Consider the following 13127-nt stretch of genomic DNA (forward strand, 5'->3'; position numbering starts at 1 on the left):
AACCATCGATAGCCAGACAAGCAGCCAATAATTGTAGCCCCAACAGTTGTTTTCTGACAGATGCACTTCAATCTGCAACCACTGATATATTCCTAATCTCTAATAGAAACATGCAAGGATCGACACCGGAATCTGACCAACGAAGGACCACCATGAACTGAATACATGCCTGTAATAACTTCCCGTCTGTTCTCCACTCCGCACCATGTCTCTGACCCATCTGTCCTCTTTTACTCTGCACCACGTCTCTGACCTGTCTGTCCTCTTTTACTTCGCTACACGTCTCTGACCCATCTGTCCTCTTTTACTGCGCGGCACATCTCTAACCGTCTGTCATCCTTTACTCCACACCACGTCTCTAACCCGTCTATCCTCCTTTACTCCACACCACGTCTCTGACCCATCTGTCATCCTTTACTCCACACTTGGTCTGTCCTCTTTTACTCTGCCCCACGTCTCTGACCGGTCTGTCCTTTTTTACTTCGCACCATGTCTCAGACCTGTCTGTCCTCTTTTACTCGCAACAACCTCTCTGACCTTTCAGTCCTCTTTTACTGTGCACCACTTTTATCCTCTTTTACTCCGCAGCACATCTGGGAAACCTCTGTCCTCTTTTACTCCACACCACATCTCTGACACGTCTGTCTTCTTTTACTCCGCACCATGTCTCTGACCTGTCTGCCCCCTTTTACTCCGCACCATATCTCTGACCCGTCTGTCCTATTTTACTCCACACCACGTCTCTATCCTGCCTGTTCTCTTTTACTCCACACCAGGTCTGTTCTCTTTTACTCCGCACCACTTCATTGACTTGTCTGTCCTCCTTTACTCCACATAACGTCTCTGACCCGTATGTTCTCTTTACTCAACACCAGGTCTGTTCTCTTTTATCCGTATGTCCCCTTATGTCCTCCCCCTATGTCCTCTTTTACTTGACACCAGGTCTGTCTTCTTTTACTCCACACCACGTCTCTGACCGGTCAGTCCTCTTTTACTCCGCACCACATCTCGGAAACGTCTGTCCTCTTTTATTCCACACCACGTCTCTAACCTGTCTGTCCTCTTTGATTCCGCACCACATCCCTAACACGTCTTTTCTCTTTTTACTCCAAGCCACATCTCTAACCCGTCTGTCTTCTTTTACTCTGCTTCACGTCTCTGACCAGTCTGTCCTCTTTTACGCTGCACCACTTCATTGACACGTCTGTCCTCTTTAACTGCAGACCACGTCTCTAACCCATATGTCCTCCTTTACTCCGCACCATGTCTCGGACTAGTCTGTCCTCTTTTACTCCGCACGACATCTCTGACCGGTCAGTCCTCTTTTACTCTGCACCTCTTCTATCCTCTTTTACTCCGCACCACATCTCGGAAATGTCTGTCCTCTTTTTCTCCACACCACTTCATTGACATGTCTGTCCTCTTTAACTCCTTTACTCCACATACCGTCTCTGACCCGTCTGTCCTTTTTTATTCTGCACCATGTCTCGGACCTGTCTGTCCTCTTTTACTCGCACCATGTCACTGACCAGTCTGTCCCCTTTTACTCCACACCACGTCTCTAACCCGCCTGCACATCTCTTACACGTCTGTCCTCTTTTACTCTGCACCACATCTCTGACCCGTCTATTCTCTTTTACTCCACACAACTGTCCTCTTACTTCGCACCACATCTCTAGTCTGTCTGTCCTCTTTTATTCCGCACCACATTTCTGATCCGACTCCGTCTTCTTCTACTCCGTACCACGTCGCTGACTCGTATGTGCTCTTTTACTAAGCACCACTTCTCTGACCCGTCTGTCCTCTTTTGCTCTGCACCATGTCTCTGACCCATCTGTCCTCTTTACTCCACATCACATCTGTCCTCTTTTACTCCGCACCACATCTCTAACACGCCTGTCCTCTTTTACTTCGCACCACGTCTCTGACCAGTCTGTCCCCTTTTACTCACACCATCTCTCTGACCGGTCCATCCTCTTTTACTGGGCACCACGTCTTTGACCGGTTTGTCCTCTTTTATTCCACAACACATCCCTGACCCATCTGTCCTCTTTTACTGTGCAGCATGTCTCTGACCTATCTGTCCTCTTTTACTCTGCACCACTTCATTGACATGTCTGTCCTCTTTTACTGCGCACCACGTCTCTGAACCGTCTGTCATTCCTTTACTCCACACCAGGTCTGTTCTCTTTTACCCGTATGTCCTCCTTTACTCCACACCAGGTATGTCCTCTTTTAGTCCGCACCACATCTCTGCTCTTGTACTCCGCACCACGTCTCAGACCCGTCTGTCCCCTTTTACTCGCACCAGGTCTGTCCTCTTTTACTCTACACCACCTCTCTGACCGGTCAGTCCTCTTTTACTCTGCACCACTTCTATCCTCTTTTACTCTGCACCACATCTTGGAAACTTCTGCCCTCAATTACCCACACCACATCTCTGGACCCGTCTATTCTCTTTTACTCCACACCATATCTCTACCCTGTCTGTCCTCTTTTACTCCACACCACGTTTCTGACCCAACTGTCCTCTTACTCAGAACCACGTCACTGACCTGTGTGTGCTCTTTTACTCCGCACCACTTCTCTGACCCCTCTGTTCTCTTTTGCTCTGCCCCACGTCTCTGACCCATCTGTCCTCTTTACTCCACATCACATCTGTCCTCTTTTACTCCGCACCACATCTCTAACACGCCTGTCCTCTTTTACGTCACACCACGTCTCTGACCAATCTGTCCTCTTTCACTCGCCCCACCTCTCTGACTGGTCCATCCTCATTTACTCGGCACTACGTCTCTGACCGGTCTGTCCTCTTTTACTTCACAACACATCTCTGACCCGTCTGTCCTCTTTTACTGTGCAGCACATCTCTGACCTATCTGTCCTCTTTTACTCTGCACCACTTCCATTGAGACGTCTGTCCTCTTTTACTGCACACCATGTCTCTGACCCGTCTGTCATCCTTTATTCTACACCAGGTCTGTCCTCTTTTACGCCGCACCATGTCTCTGACCCGTCTGTCCTTTACTCCGCACCACGTCCCAGACCCGTCTGTCCCCTTTTACTTGCACCACCTCCTGACCAGTCAGTCCTCTTTTACTCTGCACCACTTTTATCCTCTTTTACTCTGCATCACATCTCAGAAACAACTGCCCTCTTTTACCCACACCACATCTCTGAACCGTCTATCCTCTTTTACTCCATACCACGTCAGTGCTCTTTTACTCTGCACCACATCTCTGACACATCTATCCTCTTTTACTCCACACCACGTCTCTGACCCATCTGTCCTAATTTACTCTGCACCACTTCTCTGACCTGTCTGTCCTCTTTTGCTCTGCACTATGTCTCTGACCTATCTGTCCTCTTTACTCCACATCACGTCTGTCCTCTTTTATTCCGCACCACATCTCTAACACGCCTGTCTTTTTTACTTCGCACCATGTCTCTGACCAGTCTGTCTTCTTTTACTCGCACCCCCTCTCTGACCGGTCCATCCTTTTACTCGGCACCACGTCTCTGACGGGTCTGTCCACTTTTACTCCACAACACATCTCTGACTTGTTTGTCCTCTTTTACTCCGCACCTTGTTTCTGACCCGTCGGTCCCCTTTTACTCCACACCATGTCTCTGACCCGCCTGTTCTCTTTTACTCTACACCATGTCTTTGACCTGTCCTCTTTTACTTCACATCACGTCTGTCCCCTTTTATTTCGCACCACGTCTCTGACCCGTCTGTCCTCTTTTACTCGCACCACCTCTCTGACCTGTCTGTCCTTTTTTACTCCGCACCACATCCCTAACACGTCTTTTGACTTTTGCTCCACACCACGTCTCTGACCTGTCTGTCCTCTTCTACTCCATAACATATCTTTGACACCTCTGTGCTCTCCTAATTAGCACAACATAGCTGACTCATCAGTAATCTCCTACTCCACACTATTTTTCCGATTTTTCCAGGTTCAGGTCGGTCACATGGGCATTTTTTGGTCCTGGACAATCTGTGGCCCATTTGTTGGCAGAACTTTCCTCTGCTTTGCCATTTCTCCTTTTTTCTTTGCCATTTCTCTTCTCACTTCTTCCAAATCAAATTCAGCTAAGTATAGCCGGAGTTGTCTATTGCAGAAATCATCATCAATAGATAGGAATGCCCCCACCATAAATCTTCCATTAGGCCGCTGAAAGATGATATATGATTGGTCTTAGAATGATATGACCCCACAAGGTTGAAGACATCACTTTCTACTAGTTCCAGGTGATGTTAGCAGATCAAAGTCTCCATGGATGATGATTTGGCATGACTGTAGATTTGGAACTGATTCTCTACAGAGGAGGTGTACAGCTCCATTACTAGGAAATGATGAATTACAGGTGGATTATTTGCTGGTGGGAGAAAAGGGAGGAAAGCAATGACCTGCTTACTCCCTTACTACTAAATCAGAAAGTGGGGGAGGAGAGAGGAGTGTGCTGGGAAAGTAGAGTCACCTTTCTGTAAGGGGTGGCAGAGCTGTGTGAATCTCAGCACTGCATGAACAGGGTATGTATTTCATCTGTGTACTGTATGTGGCTGTTTTCCTGGAGTTCAGCTTTATTTTCTGTCTTCCATAGATGATGAGGCTGCAGATAAACACAGATGGCACAATGGGGACACAAATGTGGGGGGGGGCGGGGGGGTTTGTGGGACAGGACGCACCCAGCACATGACATTCACCGGTTGCTATATTGCGTGTTGTGAGAGGGACAGAAATAGCTTTGTTTGTCATCTTTATACACTGATGAAAGAAGATGTGGCAGAGCTGGAGGTCGTCTCCCAGAATGCTGTGCGTTCCGTGGGCCGTTGCGCGCTCATGTACACAGGGAGACCGCAGTCATTGTTATTTCAGCAGATGGAAAGAGTTAGAGCCACAGACAAAACCTCCCACTGACAGCAAAGCTAATATTTACCGGGCAGAATACACAATAAGCTGCTTGTGACAACGAGAGCCGCCACGGCCCATGGGATGACGCATAAATGATGCCGCAACATTCACCCGGCCCTTTTAATGTTTGCCAAACACGAGGATTAGGATGTCTGAAAATCTGAAAAAAATGGAGAAATCCAATGCCAGCTACTCCCCAGGATTATCCAGAACTGTTATATGGACTGAAGTCTTGGCAGGAAACCCCCATCTGCCATCGTCACAGATCATACAACACATTTGGGGGGGGACGATTCTGGGGCATCACTTTCCTGCCAATGGACGTTCAGTGGCATCCCATTTACACAGAGGTGCCGTATGGATGTCAGTTCTGAGGCTGCATCCCACCTGTGCCTGACCCGTGTTTGACCTGCCTTGCATTTGTCTGGACAGAACCGGTCTTATTGAGATGCACTGCAGGAAATGCAGATTAAAGCCTATTCCTGCATTTTGCTTCCATAGTTTGAGCAGCGCTGTTTGGCAACGGGCCCCATAGTATGTAGAAAAAAAACTGCAGCAAAGTCTAAAAAACCGGCACCTCCATGTAGATGCAATGAATAGGGTCTGCATTGTGGAGGTGGTAGGGGGAATTTCCTCTATAAAACCCCTTATAAATATCTTAGACAATCCCACAGATCAGCATTCAACAAACCTGTCCTCAGGTTCCACTGACAGTCCACGTTTTGTAGAAAACCACCTAGGTATTTACACTTTTGAGACTACATTTATCCCACATGTGTAAGGGAGGTTACCTGGAAAACAGTCACTCCTATGAATCCTTATAGATGGAGGCCCAGACTTCTGTGAATCTCCTCACAGATCCCATAGATTGAGGCTATGAATCCCTTACAGGATATCACAGTCAGAAGCCAAGGCCTCTATAATATTCAGACAGAGGCTAAGAGGTCCATGCCAACATAGGCTACGAATCTCATGGTGAATCTCCATTGAGAAATCTATGAATTATATCGTGAATCCCAAAGATGGAGGTCAGAATTGTTAGGGTGGATCTAGAAATTGGAGGCCATCCCTGTGACCAACATTGAAATATCAGGCTGCAGATTGCAAGGATTCAAATCGTTCATCTGGTGGTGAATATCAGGTGGTCTATAATCAAATATAATATATACTTTTGGAGTACAAACAGGAGCTGTACTGAGTTGTACCAAGAAACTCAACCAAGTATATATCATATAATCTATCACATTACATCACCCAACATCAATCAGTATTATTAGGATAAATTCACACTAAAACCTTCCAGAGAAAGGAAATCTCTATCACAGAGAAACTGCTCCATCTGCTGCTGATCAGTGGTACTACACAAGACCAGAGCTGCCTCACTCACAGGATAGAAATTTAATATATGGAATAGTAATCAGGTATATATTATACAGAAAGTGACATCACTGCTCTCCTGATATAAGTGATATATTATACAGGAAGTGACATAACCGCTCTCCAGATATATGTCATATATATACTATACAGGAAGTGACATCACCGCTCTCTACATATAAGTTATATGTCATACAAGAAGTGACATCCCTGCTGTTTATTGAAATTTGCCGAGTACCCCGGTTTGGGGTCTTTGGGGTGCAATAAATTGGGATCTTGCTGACATGGTTCAGTTTGGCAGGTGGTGCCGCTAAGTGATTATTAAATCCTTACTGAGAATTTAATCAGAGGAAAATTTTGTCTTATTAGTTTCATTGGTCTGATTGGAGAGGGTGGTGGGGTTTCATGTTATGGATAATTAAAGATGGAAAAAAATCATTGAGGAGTGTATCAAGTGTATTGCTCTACAGAATGTTATCTACAACAAGCGATAAATCTCCAATGAGCCTAAATAATTCAGCCCAGACACCAAGGGGCCCCAGTCCCGTCCATTACTGATCAGTAAAATATTCATCACACAACGTGTTCTCATGTAACACTACACGAACACAAGAACCTACACAGCCATCCCCCAGAACTACCCGCCACTACACTATATACACAGAGGTGGGTGGCTACATATATCAGTATGTACCCCGCTACAAATGGTGGGTATGTACCCCACTACAAATGATGGATAATTACTTTGCTACAAATGATGGGTATGTAGCCCACTACAAATGATGGATATGCACCCCACTACAAATCATGCCTACATACCCGGTACAAAGTATGGGTATGTACCCCCTTACAAATGGTGGGTATGTACCCCATTACATATATGGGTATGTAGCTCGCTTCAAATGGTGGGTATGTACCCCACTACAAATGATAGGTATGTACCTCGCTACAAATGATGGTGTTCAGGTGAAGCGTCCTGGTAACCCCCCATCATACAAAGACATTGTAGACATATGTGCTCTTCCAGCCTTGTGGTCACAGTTTGGTGAAGACCCTTTTCTGCCCCCTCCCCTATGACTGTGCCCCGAGGTACAAAGCCTCCTCCATATAGACATGGGGTCACCACAGAGCCCTGACCTTATCCCTACTTAACACCTTTGGGATGAATTGAAATGGTGAGCCAGATCTTTTCATCCAACATCAGTACCTGACCTCACCAATGGGGGAAAATCCCCCAGATACCCCCAAAATCTTATAAGAAGCTGTCCCAGAGGAGTGGAGGATGTTAACGAGAGAAAAAGATTGGAGGACGGGATGGCGAGGGAGCTCTGTATTGGAGGACAGGGTGGTTGGGGAGGTCAGTATTGGGGGACAGGATGGCAGGGGAGCTCTGTATTAAAGGAAGGGATGGCATGGGAGCTCCATGTTGGAGGACGGGGTGGTGGGGGAGCTCCATATTGGAGGACAGCATGACGGGGGAGCTCTGTATCCGAGGACAGGGTGGTGGAGCTCTGTATTAGAGGAGGGGATGGGGGGAAGCTCCATATCGGAGGACGGGATGGCGGGGGAGCTCTGTATCAGAGGACGGGGTGGTGGGGGAGCTCTGTATTGGAGGACATCATGGCGGGGGAGCTCTGTATTAGAGGAAGGGATGGCGGGAGAGCTTTATATTAGAGGAAGGGATGGCATGGGAGCTCTGTATCGGAGGACGGGGTAGTGGGGAGATCCATCTCGGAAGACGGGGTGGTGCAGGAGGTCTGTATTGGAGGATAGGATTGAAGGGGAGCTCCGTATTGGGACACGACAGGGGCCCCAACCATATCTGGCACATTGGTGCTTCAGGGTGAAATAAAACTAACACAAAAGGTAACACGACTGGGCTCGCAATAGGAATTGGGGCCCTAAATACCCCCGGGGTCCTATACCTGGTCTGGCCGTATGAGCTAGTGGTGACTACATTTGATGAGAATACACAGCACTGACAGATTGTCTCATAATAATAGGATGGAGTCTGAGGAGCAGAACAAAACCCCAATCTACCTGACAGGAAGTGGACCAACCTACCTGCTGCTAGGCCCTCACTGCCTACATATTGCAGTCTCTGGCGACTGACAACTCTGTGAACTCTCCCCCGGTTTCACCCTGTAATGGGCGGGGCATTCGTACAGGAATAGGGGGACGCTCAGCTTCCTTGAACCAATCAGCTTCTCTGCTCTCCTTTCCTCAGGTACCCGCGTTTAAGGCAGGAGGCAGATTCGCAGTTTGCCACCATTCCCCTAACGGTTACCGCGGCAACAAACTACTCAGCCAATAGGAGAGAAGAGAGTTCTGTTTACCAATCAAATCGCGATTTTCGGGCGGGAAATGGTGTGTGAAGCGCTGTGACGGGTCTCCCTGGGTATATAAGGCAGACAGGCAGCACTCTGTAGTCACCGGAATACGGGAGAGCAGTAAATATAGCAACCGAATACTGGCAGTCTATAGTAGTTTTTTTAGAAACTGGAATTTGCAGCAGTGACCATATCAACCAGTCAGTCTGAACCAGTAATAGCACAGCAAATCCGCTGCAATTTACAGAAAACAAGGGACAGCCATCTGCCACAGTACCCATAGCAACAGGATAGCCAGTCCTTAGCTCCTGAAATCCTGCTGACCAATGTAAGTAATGCAGTCATTGAGAAGTGTGGATGTTATATTGTGAGGGGCCCTGGGACCATTATACCCAGAGACATCAATATGTCCCCCCCTCTATATCACTATCGCTCCCCCACCACCCCTCTGATACAGACTTCCCTCGCCATCCTGTCCTCCAATACAGAGCCCACCCCCCACCCCACCATCTTGTCCTGTATGGCTCTGCCTGGAATATGGTTTTATTATTTGGACAATATGATTTCATTTCACTGACCCCCACCTCACAACAGAAGGACTTTTATTATAATTCATCCTGTAAACTATTCATAATAATAATTATTTCCAGCATCAGTATAGGAGTGACAGGGGGCTTTGTTGCAGAATGATGGAGGGCTGGGATCAACATGCAGATTTGGAATGATTGGGTTGCTTTGCAGGATTAGTAATGGGGGTCTGTATAGGACTATAAGAATTGGGGAAATGGTGCAGAGTGAATGTAAGGCTCAGACGGGACCAGCCGTGCCACTAATTGGGGGAGTAGTAACATGTATGACTGTAAGTACCAACCTGTGCAACACCAAAGGAGATGTACTACAGGAGACTGCAGACATATAACTGGACTGCCAGAAACCACAGACATGGTACAGGAGACGGTCAGAGTTTGTTCACGAGACCTCCTAGCCCTAGGCTGCCAATGCACCTTGGCAATGGGTGGTCTGCGGCTCTGGCTGGGTCGCCCGAGTGGGGTCAGGAGAACCCAGCTGGGGGTCCACGGCCAGAGCGGTGGACCATGTCTCCCGTACGGATTGCAGGCTCAGGGCTGATGGAGGGTTGTGTCTCTGGCTCAGACCTGGGATGGGAGAGTGGCCAGGTTTTGGCATCATGACATTACTAAAGGGGAAGTTTCTTCCCCTTTGAGTGACACCCAGCTCCCTGCGCATGTGCGGTCCAGAGCTGGTAAATTTAGTGGTCTGTCAGTCCAAAAAGGTTGGTGACCACTGCCTTAAACATGAGCTGTCCTTTGTTTAGGCACCACAAGTGACACAGAATATCACACAGTGGTTTATGTAATAGACATTTTAAGTAGAGTGTACCTTTAAGGTGCCCCCATACTGCCAATGACATAAGTAGAATATAAGCTGGGTCTGGATAATAATGTCAGGGAGCAATTTACTTGGCATAATTTGTAATTATCTCAGTCTGTCTGTCCTGGACAATATACATATTGCACTTTACAATAGAGACAAAAATTTATGGGGAATTAGATGGTGCAGGAAGTGTGCAGTCACAGAGAGGATGCGGGATAATAGGAAGAGACACTCAATCAAGGTATATTATTATTATAGACATACTGCGTGCTACTTATCTGCATCTCCAACAGAGAATTCTCCAACACTGATATGCAGAATATTAGTGTGACAGGGGGGGTATGTGTGACTGCAGGGGTACATTAGAGTGTCAGCTCTTCTGTACAGAGACTGATGGAACTTGCTCAGTGTTCTCTGTACAGAACTGAGGTATATGTCAGAGCTTTATAAATGTATATTAATAGTGTGTGATTAGAGTGTCAGCTCCTCTGTACAGAGACTGATAGGACTGGCTCAGTGTTCTCTGTACAGCGCTGCAGTATATGTCAGAGCTATATCAATGTAGAATAAGCTGTGTACAGATGCTGATGTTTTGCTCTATGGAGGGGGGAGAATATAGCTTAGACCATCAATGTTATCACAAAACTCTTGATTACAACAACAGCAGAAACCTGTGAAATTCTTTATTGGAGCAATAAGAATCAAAATCTTCATTAGTCAATCATTAAACATCTGATCTCTGTCCAGGGTGTCTCCGTCCATGTCTCCTCACAGCCACCTTGAAAGGACTCCTAGCAAGTGGGCATGAAGGAGCCTGGGTCTGTGTACCAGAATTGAACCATCCTAGGAAGAAACATTAAACAGATCAATGAATGAGCAGATGGACGAGGTCATGGGCCAGATGTCCATCAGAAGGCCCAGACACTGCTGTGAAATACAACCAGGGAAGGGAAAAAACTCTTCCAGGGAAATGACTGCTGCCCATTCTCCCTATGGGGTCATACAGGGCTACCATGTCTGTCCTGGAATCTGGCACTTTAATATCGGGCATATAATAATTTATAACAAACTATAAATATACAACAAGGAGATATTACCTGTAAAGAGTACTTTACAGAACAGTCATCACTTGGAAGTTATTTTGGTGCTGGGAATATTAAATGTAAACTCCTAAACTAGTTTTCTGATTTGGTCAGAAAAAAACTCTCCCAGCACCAAATGGACATAAATCCGACAACAGATTTGGAGTAAAGACGCTTCAACCAAACTTTGTTCTGGGAATAAGGCACCTAGCCACATAAAATAGATGAGGAGCTGTGCTGGAAGCCAAGATGGGGAAGGGCGGACCGGTATGGTCAGAGAGCATTATATTCGTGTGCTCCATAATATATATCCAACATCCCCCCTACAGAAGTCATTGTACATTGTATGAGAAGGGATCGGTGTGCAATGCTGGTCAGAGACAGAGGGGGCGCTGTAAAAAGATACAATATCCTCTTCATGCCCCCAATCTATGAAGTCTGGATACGTAATACCAGAGCAATTCTATGTACAAGGCCTATTATATTATACACAATCAACACTCCCCCCTTCATCTAATACACAACTTCATAGTTGCTAAATGACCACTGCGGGGTGAACACTACAAGACAACCATACACTGTAATAGAGTTTATCTCCCCCATTCCTCCCATGTGTGAGCCAATGGAAGCCAAGATGGGAAAGGGCGGTCCGGTATGGCCGGAGAGCAATTATATTTGTGTGCTTCGTAATATAAATCCAACATCCCCCCTACAGAAGTCATTATACATTGTATGAGAATGATCGGTGTGCAATGCTGGTCAGAGACAGAGGGGGCGCTGTAAAAAGAAGATTCATTATCCTCTTTATGCCCCCCTATCTATAAAGTCTGGATACGTTATATCAGAGCAACTCCCTGCATATCTATATTTAAATGGTGTGCAGTACAGACAGAAGACACAATGATGGCTGTGTATTTTAGATCCTATAACACCCCATTATACCAATATTCATTGGGTCAGAATAGTGCTAAGTGTGCATTACTGAATACAGGTGTGTGTATGTCCCTGTATCAGATACTAAACCAACCCAATAATACAGCCGCAGAGCTACAACGCCAAAGTAGGAAACCTCCTCACCTGACCCCGCCAATCCACCATCATTCCTTGGGTTCCTTCTCTGTACAAGGCCTGTTTTATTATACACAAAGAACGCCTCCCTCCCCCCCCTCCATCTAATACACAACACGCACAAGGCCTAACACCGATGTATCAGATTAAACTGGCTTATAATATCCGTCAACAGAGTCGATCTGTCGGGGAAAAAAGTTCGCAGAGATCTATCTAGATCACAGCCCCGCAACGCAGAGATCTATCTAGATCACAGCCCCGCAACGCAGAGATCTATCTAGATCACAGCCCCGCAGCGTGGAGATCTATAGGGATCACTGCCCCACAGCGTGGAGATCTATAGGGATACCCCACAGGATTTATATAGCACCAACATATTACGCAGCGCTGTACATTAAATAGGGGTTGCAAATGACAGATACAGACAGTGACACAGGAGGGGGAGAAGAGCTTACAATCTATAGGGATCACAGACCCATTTTATAGGGAATAATAATTTAGATTCCCAGTTCTCTGTTTAAATCCCCTTCAGGTCAGTAAATATTGGTTCTGTCACTGAACTCATCCTCCATACTTACCCTGCAGCTCAGCCTTCCTGGCCATGTGCTCTGCTCTCCTCCACCTCTCAGGAAGTGACAAAAGCTACAGGGTTTCCTGAAGTCAGCAGGGGCAGGAAAAGACACTCTGTCTTATTGTAAACTTGATGGTTTCTCAGTAATGTGTGTCACAGTCACACCCCCCCCCCAGTAGATTACGGCTACTGGTCATATAATATACAGTCATGAGAAAATTCTCCCCAATTCTAAGGCTTTACATATTTGGACATAATATGTAGTCATCTGTTCCATAGCAGGTCTTACAATCAGGTAAATCCAACCTTAGATCACCAACACATAACATATCACACCATTGTGTCATTTTTTATTTATCAAAGACTAAGTTACAATGCAAAAGTCGTG

At 46.4% G+C, this 13127-nt stretch overlaps 1 non-coding gene across 1 annotated transcript; it reads right to left on the minus strand.

Annotated features, from left to right (window-relative positions):
• Positions 1–12300: 12300 nt before the first annotated feature.
• On the minus strand, positions 12301–12377 carry LOC140327900 (small nucleolar SNORD12/SNORD106). The gene has a single exon (XR_011920184.1). It is a non-coding gene; the product is annotated as a small nucleolar SNORD12/SNORD106 (small nucleolar RNA).
• Between the last annotated feature and the right edge of the window lie 750 nt (positions 12378–13127).

This window comes from Pyxicephalus adspersus, chromosome 3, assembly GCF_032062135.1.
Source record: "Pyxicephalus adspersus chromosome 3, UCB_Pads_2.0, whole genome shotgun sequence".
Taxonomy (NCBI): domain Eukaryota; kingdom Metazoa; phylum Chordata; class Amphibia; order Anura; family Pyxicephalidae; genus Pyxicephalus; species Pyxicephalus adspersus.